This window comes from Erythranthe guttata, chromosome 10 (assembly GCF_056151865.1).
Source record: "Erythranthe guttata isolate IM_541 chromosome 10, IM_541, whole genome shotgun sequence".
Taxonomy (NCBI): Eukaryota; Viridiplantae; Streptophyta; class Magnoliopsida; order Lamiales; family Phrymaceae; genus Erythranthe; species Erythranthe guttata.
The window spans coordinates 10,941,534-10,955,445 of record NC_142542.1 but is presented as its reverse complement, the minus strand read 5'-3'; the positions used below and the strand labels follow the sequence as shown (position 1 = coordinate 10,955,445).

Here is a 13,912-nt window from a genome sequence, read left to right as displayed (position 1 = left end):
CAAGTATATCATATAATCCATGAAACTCACTACCAAAGAACACATTATTCATAAAATCCAATTTCAATTCTCAAAATCTCAATCAAGTCAGGTAATCATATTCTATCCAATCGTTAACTTCGAATGGTTAAATTTCGAAAAACCAAGTATCGCACATAGTTGGGACCATAGAAAACGGGCCCATGAGTTTATGAAAAAATTCAAGATAAGTTTTGTCATAAAACTGCGTCTATTTTGAAACAAATATTTTATCAACTTCGTGAATAATTTAAAACGTGCCTCTTTCAATCACCAACAAAGTTGAGAGATTTTATCAAAAAGAACTTCGAGATTTTTAAAATTAGAAACCGGTCTCAACTATTTTCGAGAAAACACTTTTAAAGAAGTATATACTTATAAACTCAAAATTATGAAGTATCAAAGTATAATAATTTACTAAGAAAACTTGACTATGCACATAGTTCACATAATTTCACATAGTCAAAATAACAAGTATCAAAATCTAAAGGCAAATAGCTCAATTAGATTCTATAGACACTTAATTTGATCTAAGCACAATATTATAAACTCAAAATCATCAATCAAATGCACATATAGGAATCTACAGAAACAATTTAGTTACGTGTATGCAATTATCGAGAAAATTGAACATCATAAATGTAGTAGCATACCCATATGCATACAAGTGTACCATAGAGTATGAGATTAATTAAATTAATCCACACACGTAGAAAAATCATGTAATTCATATATATGAATTTAAATTGCACATGTACTTAATTTGTAACAAGAGTCGATCATACTTTGTCACATAAACTACCATAGATGTCACATAATATTAATAGCACACTTAGTCAATTATTTCAGGAAATCGAATATGTAAGAATCGAGCACATAGATTACTTAGGGAGTTGAGTATATGATTAGAATCTACCGAGAAAACTACAGAATATCACATTAATCTCTGGTAACCTACTCACATAATTTTCGAATTGCAAAGTAATTTCACATAACATTTCAATCTCATCAAGTTAAACATGTCATAATCACATTGTTCAAGCAATCAAGAATTGGCTACCACAATGTTAGAATTCATCAATTGGACATATACGTCAAATGTAGTGACATATTCAAGATTAATCATCTAACACATAAGGTACACATAAGTGATTCATCAACACATATGTATAATCAATCAACACAAAAGGAGAGCCTAAATTAAAATTCACCAATCAAACACTTCCGAAATTCTTAACAATTCCTGATACTCTTTAATAGCAAAAATCCAAAAATTTATATGTAAACGAAGATTTTCAAACACACTGAAGGTTTTAATACACAAATCTCAAATAATAATAGCACAACATGTGTTAGGTATTCAAGAAGGTTAAAACACTTAATCACTCATAATCGCCTAAAATCAGTTCTAGATCGATGACATAAAATATCAAAAATATTGACGTACTTGTACCAAAATAATCATCACAAAACCATGTATTAAAACCGCATAAACTATCTTCTCTTTATCATCACATAGGAGCAATTAGGAAATTACAAATCTTAATAGGATCAACTCGATATACTAACAAGTAACAATGAGTATAGTGACAAGTTCAAATAGAATTGTAAGTTCTATAATTCGAATTAGTCAAAACTAAATATGAATCATACCTCATGACTTAGGCCGGGGACTGGAGGAGGAATCACATGTGCCTTGAACCATAATTAGGAATCCAGTGTATTAAACACTGCTCTGATACCACCATGTAGCACCCTCAATGATTTACTAGAAAGTTTAGATAGAAATTTAAGAAATACGGATTTTATTAAATCTTTCGGATCCAATTTGAACTTTTGAGAAAACCACTTTAAAATTTATAAAACCGTTTCCCTTTACTTTAAATTTAACCCACAATCGTAAAATAAGATTTTTCATAGAGGGTGTACCATAACATGAACGGGATTTTTAAAAATAATCTTAATGTGGCGGAAGAATGCACATAAAACATCACCGGGGTTTGGAAAACACTTGTAAGACAGCGGAAGGAAATAAACTTTATTTAAGACACCCCTGTCTAATAGACTGGGTTCCCAAATCAGAGTACAAAAATTAAAAATCGATATCTTGGCTAGATATTTTAGAAATCGTTGACGTGGTAAAAATCCGGGTAAAACAGTCAAGGCATCAAGGCTAGCGATTCCTCTAACTCCACTCCGCCGGCCTCCTAGTTGATTCGACAACCTGAAAAGGGAATATAAATAAAAGCATGAGCCCAACCACTGGCTCAGTAAGGACGTTGGCCTGACGAACTCACGCCTCTCTCAACGTGTCACTCACGACCTATGGGAGTCCTAAAGTCCCTGTCTATGTTCTTTTATGTCTAAGGCTTTTACGTCATAATCGTATTATGTTATAGTATTTCATCGACGTTAATCACGACATATAATCACGCCACAAATAATTAAACATATAACTTCACATATGAGCACATAATAAAAAGTCTGGTTTTGCTTTGAAAGCCATTTGAAATTCACTTTGAAAATCATGTGGGGATTCGTTTTCCTTTAGAAATCATTTTGGAACTCGTCTTGGACAAAATATCCTTTTCAACGAAGTTCCCCTTTTAAGAACGAAAGCCCCCTTTTAAACCTCTTTTTAAAACCATTTTTCTTTCAAAATCTTTCGTATGCAAGTATGCACATGTTGGGATCCCCATCAAAATTCTAACGTAAGCATCGGCAATAGACGTTTATATGCTGAGCCCGGTCATTCGGTGGGAGCTAACCACCCTGTTGTTCTATAGTAACTGTTGTTGGGATACCGCCCCCCCGTATCCCGTGTCTATTCAACCGTAGCAACGTTACAATTTTGACCTTTCTATAGTAGACCATGCAATACCAATTAATGACTCGATGAATGCACGCAAGTAAAAGATCTTAATAGCAACACGATAATAATTCCAATTATATCATTCACGTAATTCGAAGGAATTAAATCACATAATTCGGAAGTAATTTCCGAGGCTATAGTAAGCACAGGTAGATCAAACATTAGTAATAAAGAACACATATACTTGTACACGTATACACACATAGGCACTCATACGTATTTATATACTTATACATATACGTATATACTCTAATTTATAACTATGGGTTATAAGTTTCCTCAACCCGAAGGGAGTACGCTAATAACATCATAGGTCTAAACTATCGATATACATATAAATATACTTATATATATACATACTTATACCTCACAAGAGTAAACCACGTAATTCAAACACACATAATGAAATTCAACGCTTCTTATTTAAAGAATCATCGAAAATCTAATTCATTATAAGTACTAGCACATAGTAATTTCAAAGAACAACCTATTGTTCTAATCATAGATTAGTCGAAGAATATTTCTTAGATGTAGCTCAATACTCACAGTAAACTTCATCTATGTTCAATTATTATGTTAAGTTATGCCTCAAGAGTTTAAACCATGCTCATAAAGGACCCTTGAATTCAAGTAGCTTACTTAAAAAAAAATCGGACAGTTTTGACACTTTAACTTCAAAAATACATTTCTCTTAGACCATAACTTTAAAAATTCTGAAACTTTAACAAAATACTCCTGTATGAGTGGAAAAGACCTCTTTAAAACAGGTTTCCAAAATAATCAGTAGACTAAGAGAAATGAGAAAAACAGTGCAGTAGTGTGGTCACACTTTCAGAAACAGAACCAACCACTTTAAAAATACCCAATAAATCACCCTTTTGTTAAAACACTGTAAACATTTTCAGAAAACAGTTTTTATAAGTTATAAATACATTCCAAGTGGAATAAAGGAAATCAAACTCGGAAAACATCGATTTTAAAAGCAAATCCTCAGCTGACTCAAAAACTGTGCAGGTTTAGTAAATAATTCATATCTTAATCATATGAAATCCGATTGATGATTAAAATATATCAAATTAAAGAGAACAGAAAGATCTAGTTACCCATGAAATTTCGTGATTTTAAGAAAACAGGGAATCTGTGAAACATGCAGTAAACTCCGAGACTGAAAACCTGAAAATTCATTAGTGATCTATATCTACATCTTTGATCAAAACAGATCTGGCAGTTTAGGCACTATAACTTCAGAAATTCATATCTCCTAAACCGTATATCCACACCTGATGAAATTTGGAGCACATGTTCATCTTGAAGTCTAGTTTATAGGGTTAAAACAGTTTATGAAGAAACTTATCTATGTAAGAGATATAATCAATTTAGTGCAGTAACATAAGCAGAAATTCAGAACAGATCCACTAACTTTAAAAATATCAAATAATTCATCACTTAATCCAAAAGTTACCAAATTTTGTAGAATATTAGGTTCATAAGTACATAATTATATTCGAGTGAAATCACTTCAATAAGAGTAGTATAAAAAGCTATTTAACACATAATTCGTAGATGACTCCGAAACTGTGCAGATTCAGAAAACGATTCATAACTCACTCAATACAAATCCGATTTGTGCACAATTTATATCCACATGAAGTTAACGGAAAGATCTAGACTACCACCAAATTTTATAATTTTATCTTAGGGATTTCCCGATGAGACATGCAATACAATCAGAAGCTACGAAATTGAAATTCAAGTAGTGTTCATCAAGAACTTTATCTTCTAAAGCCCAAAATTAAACCACAAACATATAATTCATTAAAATTCATATAATTTATATTAACTAGGTTATTATTTCAATATAGACCAAGGTCCTTACCCAAGAGCAAGAAATCGAAGATGAAGGAGTAAGAAAACCAAAGGCTCGGTGGATTTTCAGCGGGTTTGGCTTGGATGTTCTTGGAGAGTTTTGGGGCTGAGTGTTGAGAGATTATATGACTATTTCTTGGAAGGTATTAGGAGAATCCCGAAATTAGGGAGAAAGAGGCATTTAGGGGTGATTTTAGAAGAGAAAAAGAGAGACTTCTATGGAGAATCTTCAAGGCTTTGAAGTGGAAGATGAACTCTTCCATTTGGGGAGTGTTTGGACGAGATAGAGGGGAGGGAATGAGGGATTTTGGCTTGTGTTTGTGTGCTGAAAATGGTGGAGAGGAAGAGGCTATTTATAGGAAAGTAGAGGGACTTACTTACAATATAGGAAACAAGGGGTGTAGATAGCAATTATGAAGATTTGGACACTTGGAAGCTCACCACCAAACCCAACACACTCAACTTATACACACGGCATTTTCACAAAACACAAAGCACATGCACACACAACACCTATACATATACACATCTATACATAAATAATATTAAAATAATAAAAGATAAATGGTGTGCATTTCCTATGCTCAAACCGAGAGAGATCCTATGGCATGTATGTCACATACATATACATCAAATAAATATGCACATATAACATACATACATATATACACACATAAATAAATCCTAGCACATATAATATATCATATCATAAACATACACATTCACATAATATGACATACATAATTAAGTCCACATCATATATTATATATTAGCATAAAATATATATGCACATATACAATCCCAATTAGCATGACTTACATAGATGGTCACTAAATTCATTAAATCACTTAATTAGAATCAACTACTCAATTAATAACATGTCTACTTCTAAAAATACTATAATGTATCTAAATCACATAAACACGTAGAGAAAGTATAAATCACTACTCGATTCATGAAATGCACGTATTTCGTATTTACTATACACTGAATATATTCATATATAAATGCTTATGAAAATGCGGGCTGTTACAGCAACTCTTTCTTACTCTACGATCATTTTTGCTTCCTGGACACCTAACTTTCGATTATACCTATAAGATACCAAATCCACCAATTAATATAGAAATATAAATTAATCCAAAAAAAAATCCACGTAAACGTAAACGTAGAGTTTTAATTCGACAATCCACTGTATCTTTTTTATCTAGAGTTTTTGCTGTTGTTTGTTGGTGCGTATTAAATTCCTAGTATTGTAGTTCGTGTTTTTAAGAACATTGTTGCGAATGCACTTTTGCGCATGTTTTTTTACATGTACGTTTGTGCATGGCCATTTGAGCGAGTGTGCTTATGCATGTTTGTTGATTTGTATTAATGTCCTACGATTGTAATTTGTGTTTTCATGATTCTTTTTGCGAATGCACTTTTGCGTGACTACTTTTGTGCATGCTTTAGTACTTTTACTTATGTGTGTATCTCTTCTAGCGAGTGTTTTTGTGCACGTTTCTTGATGCGCATTCATGTCCTCGAACTGTAGTACGTATTTTCATGATCGCTTTTGGAATCCAATTTTGACCATGTTCGAGTCCGAATTTGGAATTTTGCCATTCGAAAGAAATTGTAGCCAACTGAAACAGCTTTCTAATGCCGCCGGAAGAAGTTGATTTGGAGTCCGGATGGGAAAGTTATGCTCGACTTCGTGGACACTACCAAAGATGTTCGGGTATTCTCTCTTCTAATTTGATTTTACTTTCCTAATTGCAACGCTTTCTTAGTCTACGATCATTTTTGCTTCCTGGACACCTAACTTTCGATTATACCTATAAGATACCAAATCCACCAATTAATATAGAAATATAAATTAATCCGAAAAAATATCCACGTAAACATAAACGTAGAGTTTTATTTCTACACTCCACTGTATCTTTTTTATCTAGTGTTTTTGCTGTTGTTTGTTGATGCGTATTAAAGTCCTAGTATTGTAGTTCGTGTTTTTAAGAACGTTGTTGCGAATGCACTTTAGCGCATGTTTTTTTACATGTACGTTTGTGCATGGCCATTTGAGCGAGTGTGCTTATGCATGTTTGTTGATTTGTATTAATGTCCTAGGATTGTAGTTTGTGTTTTTATGATCCTTTTTGCGAGTGCACTTTTGCCTGAGTACTTTTGTGCATGCTTTTGTACTTTTACTTATGTGCGTATCTCATCCAGCGAGTGTTTTTGTGCACTTTTCTTGATGCGTATTCATGTCCTCGAACTGTAGTACGTATTTTCATGATCAATTTTGGAATCCAATTTTGACCATGTTCAAGTCCAAATTTTGAATTTTGCCATTCGACAGAAATTGTAGCCAGCTGAAATAGCTTTCTAATGCCGCCGGAATCAGTTGATTTGGAGTCCGGATGAGAAAGTTATGCTCGACTTCGTGGACACAACCAAAGATGTTCGGGTATTCTCTGTTCTAATTTGATTTTATTTTCCTAATTGCAACTCTTTCTTACTCTACGATCATTTTTGCTTCCTGGACACCTAATTTTGGATTTATACCAATAAGATACCAAATCCACTAATTAATATAGAAATATAAATTAATCCAAAAAAAAATCAACGTAAACGTAAACGTAGAGTTTTAATTCTACCCTCCACTGTATCTTTTTTATCTAGTGTTTTTGCTGTTGTTTGTTGATGCGTATTAAAGTCCTAGTATTGTAGTTCGTGTTTTTAAGAACGTTGTTGCGAATGCACTTTTGCGCATATTTTTTTACATGTACGTTTGTGCATGTCCATTTGAGCGAGTGTCTTTGTGCAGGTATGTTGATTTGTATTAATGTCCTAGGATTGTAGTTTGTGTTTTCATGATCCTTTTTTGCGAATGCACTTTTGCGTGAGTACTTTTGTGCATGCTTTTGTACTTTTACTTATGTGCGTATCTCTTCTAGCGAGTGTTTTTGTGCACGTTCCTTGATGCGCATACATTTCCTCGAACTGTAGTACGTATTTTCATGATCGCTTTTGGAATCCAATTTTGACCATGTTCGAGTCCGAATTTGGAATTTTGCCGTTAGACAGGAATTGTATCCAGCTGAACTAGCTTTCCAATGCCGCCGGAACCAGTTGATTTGGACTCCGGATGAGAAAGTTATGCTCGACTTCGTGGACACTACCATAGAAGTTCGGGGATTCTCTCTTCTAATTTGATTTTATTTTCCTAATTGCAACTCTTTTCTTACTCTTTGATCATTTTTGCTTCCTGGACACCTAATGTTCCATTTGTACCTATAAGATACCAAATCCACCAATTAATATAGAAATATAAATTAATCCGAAAAAAAATCCACTTAACCGTAAACGTAGAGTTTTATTTCTACACTCCACTGTATCTTTTTTATCTAGTGTTTTTGTTGTTGTTTGTTGATGCGTATTAAAGTCTTAGTATTGTAGATCGTGTTTTTAAGAAAGTTGTTGCCAATGCACTTTCGCGCATGTTTTTTTACATGTACATTTGTGCATGGCCATTTGAGCGAGTGTGCTTATGCATGTTTGTTGATTTGTATTAATGTCCTAGGATTGTAGTTTGTGTTTTCATGATCCTTTTTGCGAATGCACTTTGCGTGAGTACTTTTGTGCATGCTTTTGTACTTTTACTTATGTGCGTATCTCTTCTAGCGAGTGTTTTTGTGCACGTTCCTTGATGCGCATTCATGTCCTCGAACTGTAGTACGTATTTTCATGATCGCTTTTGGAATCCAATTTTGACCATGTTCGAGTCCGAATTTGGAATTTTGAGGTTAGACAGGAAATGTATCCATGTGAAATAGTTTTCCAATGCCGCCGGAACTAGTTGATATTGGAGTCCGGATGAGAAAGTTATGCTCGACTTCGTGGACACTACCAAAGAAGTTCGGGGATTCTCTCTTCTAGTTTGATTAAATTTTCCTAACTGCAACTCTTTTCTTACTCTTTGATCATTTTTGCTTCTTGGACACCTAATGTTCCATTTGTACCTATAAGATACCAAATCCACCAATTAATATAGAAATATAAAATAATCCGAAAAAAAATCCACGTAAACGTAAACATAGAGTTTTAATTCTACACTCCACTGTATCTTTTTTATCTAGTGTTTCTGCTGTTGTTTGTTGATGCGTATTAAAGTCCTAGTATTGTAGTTCGTGTTTTTAAGAACGTTGTTTGTGTTTTGGTGATCCTTTTTGCGAATGCACTTTTGCGTGAGTACTTCTGTGCATGCTTTTGTACTTTTACTTACGTGCGTATCTTTTGTAGCGAGTGTTTTAGTGCGCGTTTTTTTATGCGCATTCGTGTCCTCGAACTGTAGCATGTATTTTCATGATCACTTTTTGCATCCAATTTTGACCATGTTCGAGTCCGAATTTGGAAATTTGATATTAGATAGGAATTGTAGCCTGCTAAAATAGGTTTCTAATGCCGTCGGAACCAGTTGATTTGGAGTCCGGATGAGAAAGTTATGCTCGACTTCGTGGACACTACCGAAGATGTTGAGGGATCCTCTCTTCTAATTTGATTTTATTTTCCTAATTGCAACTCTTTTCGTACTCTTTGATCATTTTTGCTTCATGGACACCTAATTATCAATTTGTACCTATAAGAAGATACTAAATCCACCAATTAAAACAAAAATATAATTTAATCCATAAAAAACTCCACGTAAACGTAAACGTTAAGTGTTATTTCTACACTCCACTGTATCTTTTGTATGCTATTGTTTGGTTATGCGTATTAAAGTCCTAGTGTTGTATTTCTTGTTTTTAAGAACGTTGTTGCGAATGCACTTTTGCTCATATTTTTTTACATGTACGTTTGTGCATGTCCATTTGAGCGAGTGTGTTTGTGCATGTTTGTTGATTTGTATTAATGTCCTAGGATTGTAGTTTGTGTTTTCGTGATCCTTTTTGCGAATGTACTTTTGCGTGAGTACTTTTGTGCATGCTTTTGTACTTTTACTTGTGTGCGTATATTTTGTAGAGTGTGTTTTTGTGCACGTTTCTTGATGCGCATTCGTGTTCTCGTACTGTAGCACGTATTTTCATGATCGCTTTTGGAATCTAATTTTGACCATGTTCGAGTCCGAATTTGGAAATTTGACATTAGACAGGAATTGTAGCCAGCTAAAATAGCTTTCTAATGCCGCCGGAACAAGTTGATTTGGAGTCCTGATGAGAAAGTTATGCTCGACTTCGTGGACACTACCGAAGATGTTGAGGGATCCTCTCTTCTAATTTGATTTTATTTTCCTAATTGTAACTCTTTTCGTACTCTTTGATAATTTTTGCTTCATGGACACCTAATTATCAATTTGTACATATAAGATACTAAATCCACCAATTAATACAAAAATATATATTAATCAATAAAAAAATCCACATAAACGTAAACGTTGAGTGTTATTTCTACACTCCACTGTATCTTTTGTATTTAGTGTTTTTGCTATTGTTTGGTTATGCGTATTAAAGTCCTAGTGTTGTATTTCGTGTTTTTAAGAACGTTGTTGCGAATGTACTTTTGCGCATATTTTTTTACATGTACGTTTGTGCATGTCCATTTGAGCGAGTGTGTTTGTGCATGTTTGTTGATTTGTATTAATGTCATAGGATTGTAGTTTGTGTTTTCGTGATCCTTTTTGCGAATGCACTTTTGCGTGAGTACTTCTGTGCATGCTTTTGTACTTTTACTTACGTGCGTATCTTTTGTAGCGAGTGTTTTAGTGCGCCTTTTTTGATGCACATTCGTGTCCTCGAACTGTAGCACGTATTTTCATGATCAATTTTTGCATCCAATTTTGACCATGTTCGAGTCCGAATTTGGAAATTTGATATTAGATAGGAATTGTAGCCAGCTAAAATAGGTTTCTAATGCCGCCGGAACCAGTTGATTTGGAGTCCGGATGAGAAAGTTATGCTCGACTTCGTGGACACTACCGAAGATGTTGAGGTATCCTCTCGTCTAATTTGATTTTATTTTCCTAATTGCAACTCTTTTCGTACTCTTTGATCATTTTTGCTTCATGGACACCTAATTATCAATTTGTACCTATAAGAAGATACTAAATCCACCAATTAAAACAAAAATATAAATTAATCCATAAAAAACTTCACGTAAACGTAAACGTTAAGTGTTATTTCTACACTCCACTGTATCTTTTGTATTTAGTGTTTTTGCTATTGCTTGGTTATGCGTATTAAAGTCCTAGTGTTGTATTTCTTGGTTTTAAGAACGTTGTTGCGAATGCACTTTTGCTCATATTTTTTTACATGTACGTTTGTGCATGTCCATTTGAGCGAGTGTGTTTGTGCATGTTTGTTGATTTGTATTAATGTCCTAGGATTGTAGTTTGTGTTTTCGTGATCCTTTTTGCGAATATACTTTTGCGTGAGTACTTTTGTGCATGCTTTTGTACTTTTACTTGTGTGCGTATATTTTATAGCGTGTGTTTTTGTGCACGTTTCTTGATGCGCATTCGTGTTCTCGTACTGTAGCACGTATTTTCATGATTGCTTTTGGAATCTAATTTTGACCATGTTCGAGTCCGAATTTGGAAATTTGACATTAGACAGGAATTGTAGCAAGCTAAAATAGCTTTCTAATGGCGCCGGGACAAGTTGATTTGGAGTCCGGATGAGAAAGTTATGCTCGACTTCGTGGACACTACCGAAGATGTTGAGGGATCCTCTCTTCTAATTTGATTTTATTTTCCTAATTGTAACTCTTTTCGTACTCTTTGATCATTTTTGCTTCATGGACACCTAATTATCAATTTGTACATATAAGATACTAAATCCACCAATTAATACAAAAATATATATTAATCAATAAAAAAATCCACATAAACGTAAACGTTGAGTGTTATTTCTACACTCCACTGTATCTTTTGTATTTAGTGTTTTTGCTATTGTTTGGTTATGCGTATTAAAGTCCTAGTGTTGTATTTCGTGTTTTTAAGAACGTTGTTGCGAATGTACTTTTGCGCATATTTTTTTACATGTACGTTTGTGCATGTCCATTTGAGCGAGTGTGTTTGTGCATGTTTGTTGATTTGTATTAATGTCATAGGATTGTAGTTTGTGTTTTCGTGATCCTTTTTGCGAATGCACTTTTGCGTGAGTACTTCTGTGCATGCTTTTGTACTTTTACTTACGTGCGTATCTTTTGTAGCGAGTGTTTTAGTGCGCATTTTTTGATGCACATTCGTGTCCTCGAACTGTAGCACGTATTTTCATGATCACTTTTTGCATCCAATTTTGACCATGTTCGAGTCCGAATTTGGAAATTTGATATTAGATAGGAATTGTAGCCAGCTAAAATAGGTTTCTTATGCCGCCGGAACCAGTTGATTTGGAGTCCGGATGAGAAAGTTATGCTCGACTTCGTGGACACTACCGAAGATGTTGAGGGATCCTCTCTTCTAATTTGATTTTATTTTCCTAATTGCAACTCTTTTCGTACTCTTTGATCATTTTTGCTTCATGGACACCTAATTATCAATTTGTACCTATAAGAAGATACTAAATCCACCAATTAAAACAAAAATATAAATTAATCCATAAAAAACTCCACGTAAACGTAAACGTTAAGTGTTATTTCTATACTCCACTGTATCTTCTGTATGCTATTGTTTGGTTATGCGTATTAAAGTCCTAGTGTTGTATTTCTTGTTTTTAAGAACGTTGTTGCGAATGCACTTTTGCTCATATTTTTTTACATGTACGTTTGTGCATGTCCATTTGAGCGAGTGTGTTTGTGCATGTTTGTTGATTTGTATTAATGTACTAGGATTGTAGTTTGTGTTTTCGTGATCCTTTTTGCGAATGTACTTTTGCGTGAGTACTTTTGTGCATGCTTTTGTACTTTTACTTGTGTGCGTATATTTTGTAGCGTGTGTTTTTGTGCACGTTTCTTGATGCGCATTCGTGTTCTCGTACTGTAGCACGTATTTTCATGATCGCTTTTGGAATCTAATTTTGACCATGTTCGAGTCCGAATTTGGAAATTTGACATTAGACAGGAATTGTAGCAAGCTAAAATAGCTTTCTAATGCCGCCGGAACCAGTTGATTTGGAGTCCGGATGAGAAAGTTATGCTCGACTTCGTGGACACTACCGAAGATGTTGAGGGATCCTCTCTTCTAATTTGATTTTATTTTCCTAATTGCAACTCTTTTCGTACTCTTTGATCATTTTTGCTTCATGGACACCTAATTATCAATTTGTACATATAAGATATTAAATCCACCAATTAATACAAAAATATATATTTATCGATAAAAAAATCCACATAAACGTAAACGTTGAGTGTTATTTCTACACTCCACTGTATCTTTTGTATTTAGTGTTTTTGCTATTGTTTGGTTATGCGTATTAAAGTCCTAGTGTTGTATTTTGTGTTTTTAAGAACGTTGTTGCGAATGTACTTTTGCGCATATTTTTTTACATGTACGTTTGTGCATGTCCATTTGAGCGAGGGTGTTTGTGCATGTTTGTTGATTTGTATTAATGTCATAGGATTGTAGTTTGTGTTTTCGTGATCCTTTTAGCGAATGCACTTTTGCGTGAGTACTTCTGTGCATGCTTTTGTACTTTTACTTACGTGCGTATCTTTTGTAGCTAGTGTTTTAGTGCGCATTTTTTGATGCACATTCGTGTCCTCGAACTGTAGCACGTATTTTCATGATCACTTTTTGCATCCAATTTTGACCATGTTCGAGTCCGAATTTGGAAATTTGATATTAGATAGGAATTGTAGCCAGCTAAAATAGGTTTCTAATGCCGCCGGAACCAGTTGATTTGGAGTCCGGATGAGAAAGTTATGCTCGACTTCGTGGACACTACCGAAGATGTTGAGGGATCCTCTCTTCTAATTTGATTTTATTTTCCTAATTGCAACTCTTTTCGTACTCTTTGATCATTTTTGCTTCATGGACACCTAATTATCAATTTGTACCTATAAGAAGATACTAAATCCACCAATTAAAACAAAAATATAAATTAATCCATAAAAAACTCCACGTAAACGTAAACGTTAAGTGTTATTTCTATACTCCACTGTATCTTCTGTATGCTATTGTTTGGTTATGCGTATTAAAGTCCTAGTGTTGTATTTCTTGTTTTTAAGAACGTTGTT

At 34.0% G+C, this 13,912-nt stretch overlaps 1 long non-coding RNA gene across 1 annotated transcript; it reads right to left on the bottom strand.

Annotated features, from left to right (window-relative positions):
* Window positions 1–2,035: 2,035 nt before the first annotated feature.
* LOC148767499 (uncharacterized) lies at window positions 2,036–5,078 on the bottom strand. The gene is made up of 2 exons (XR_016034047.1): window positions 4,767–5,078; window positions 2,036–2,242 (listed from the first exon to the last, which is right to left on the bottom strand). It is a non-coding gene; the product is annotated as an uncharacterized LOC148767499 (long non-coding RNA).
* Window positions 5,079–13,912: the final 8,834 nt, after the last annotated feature.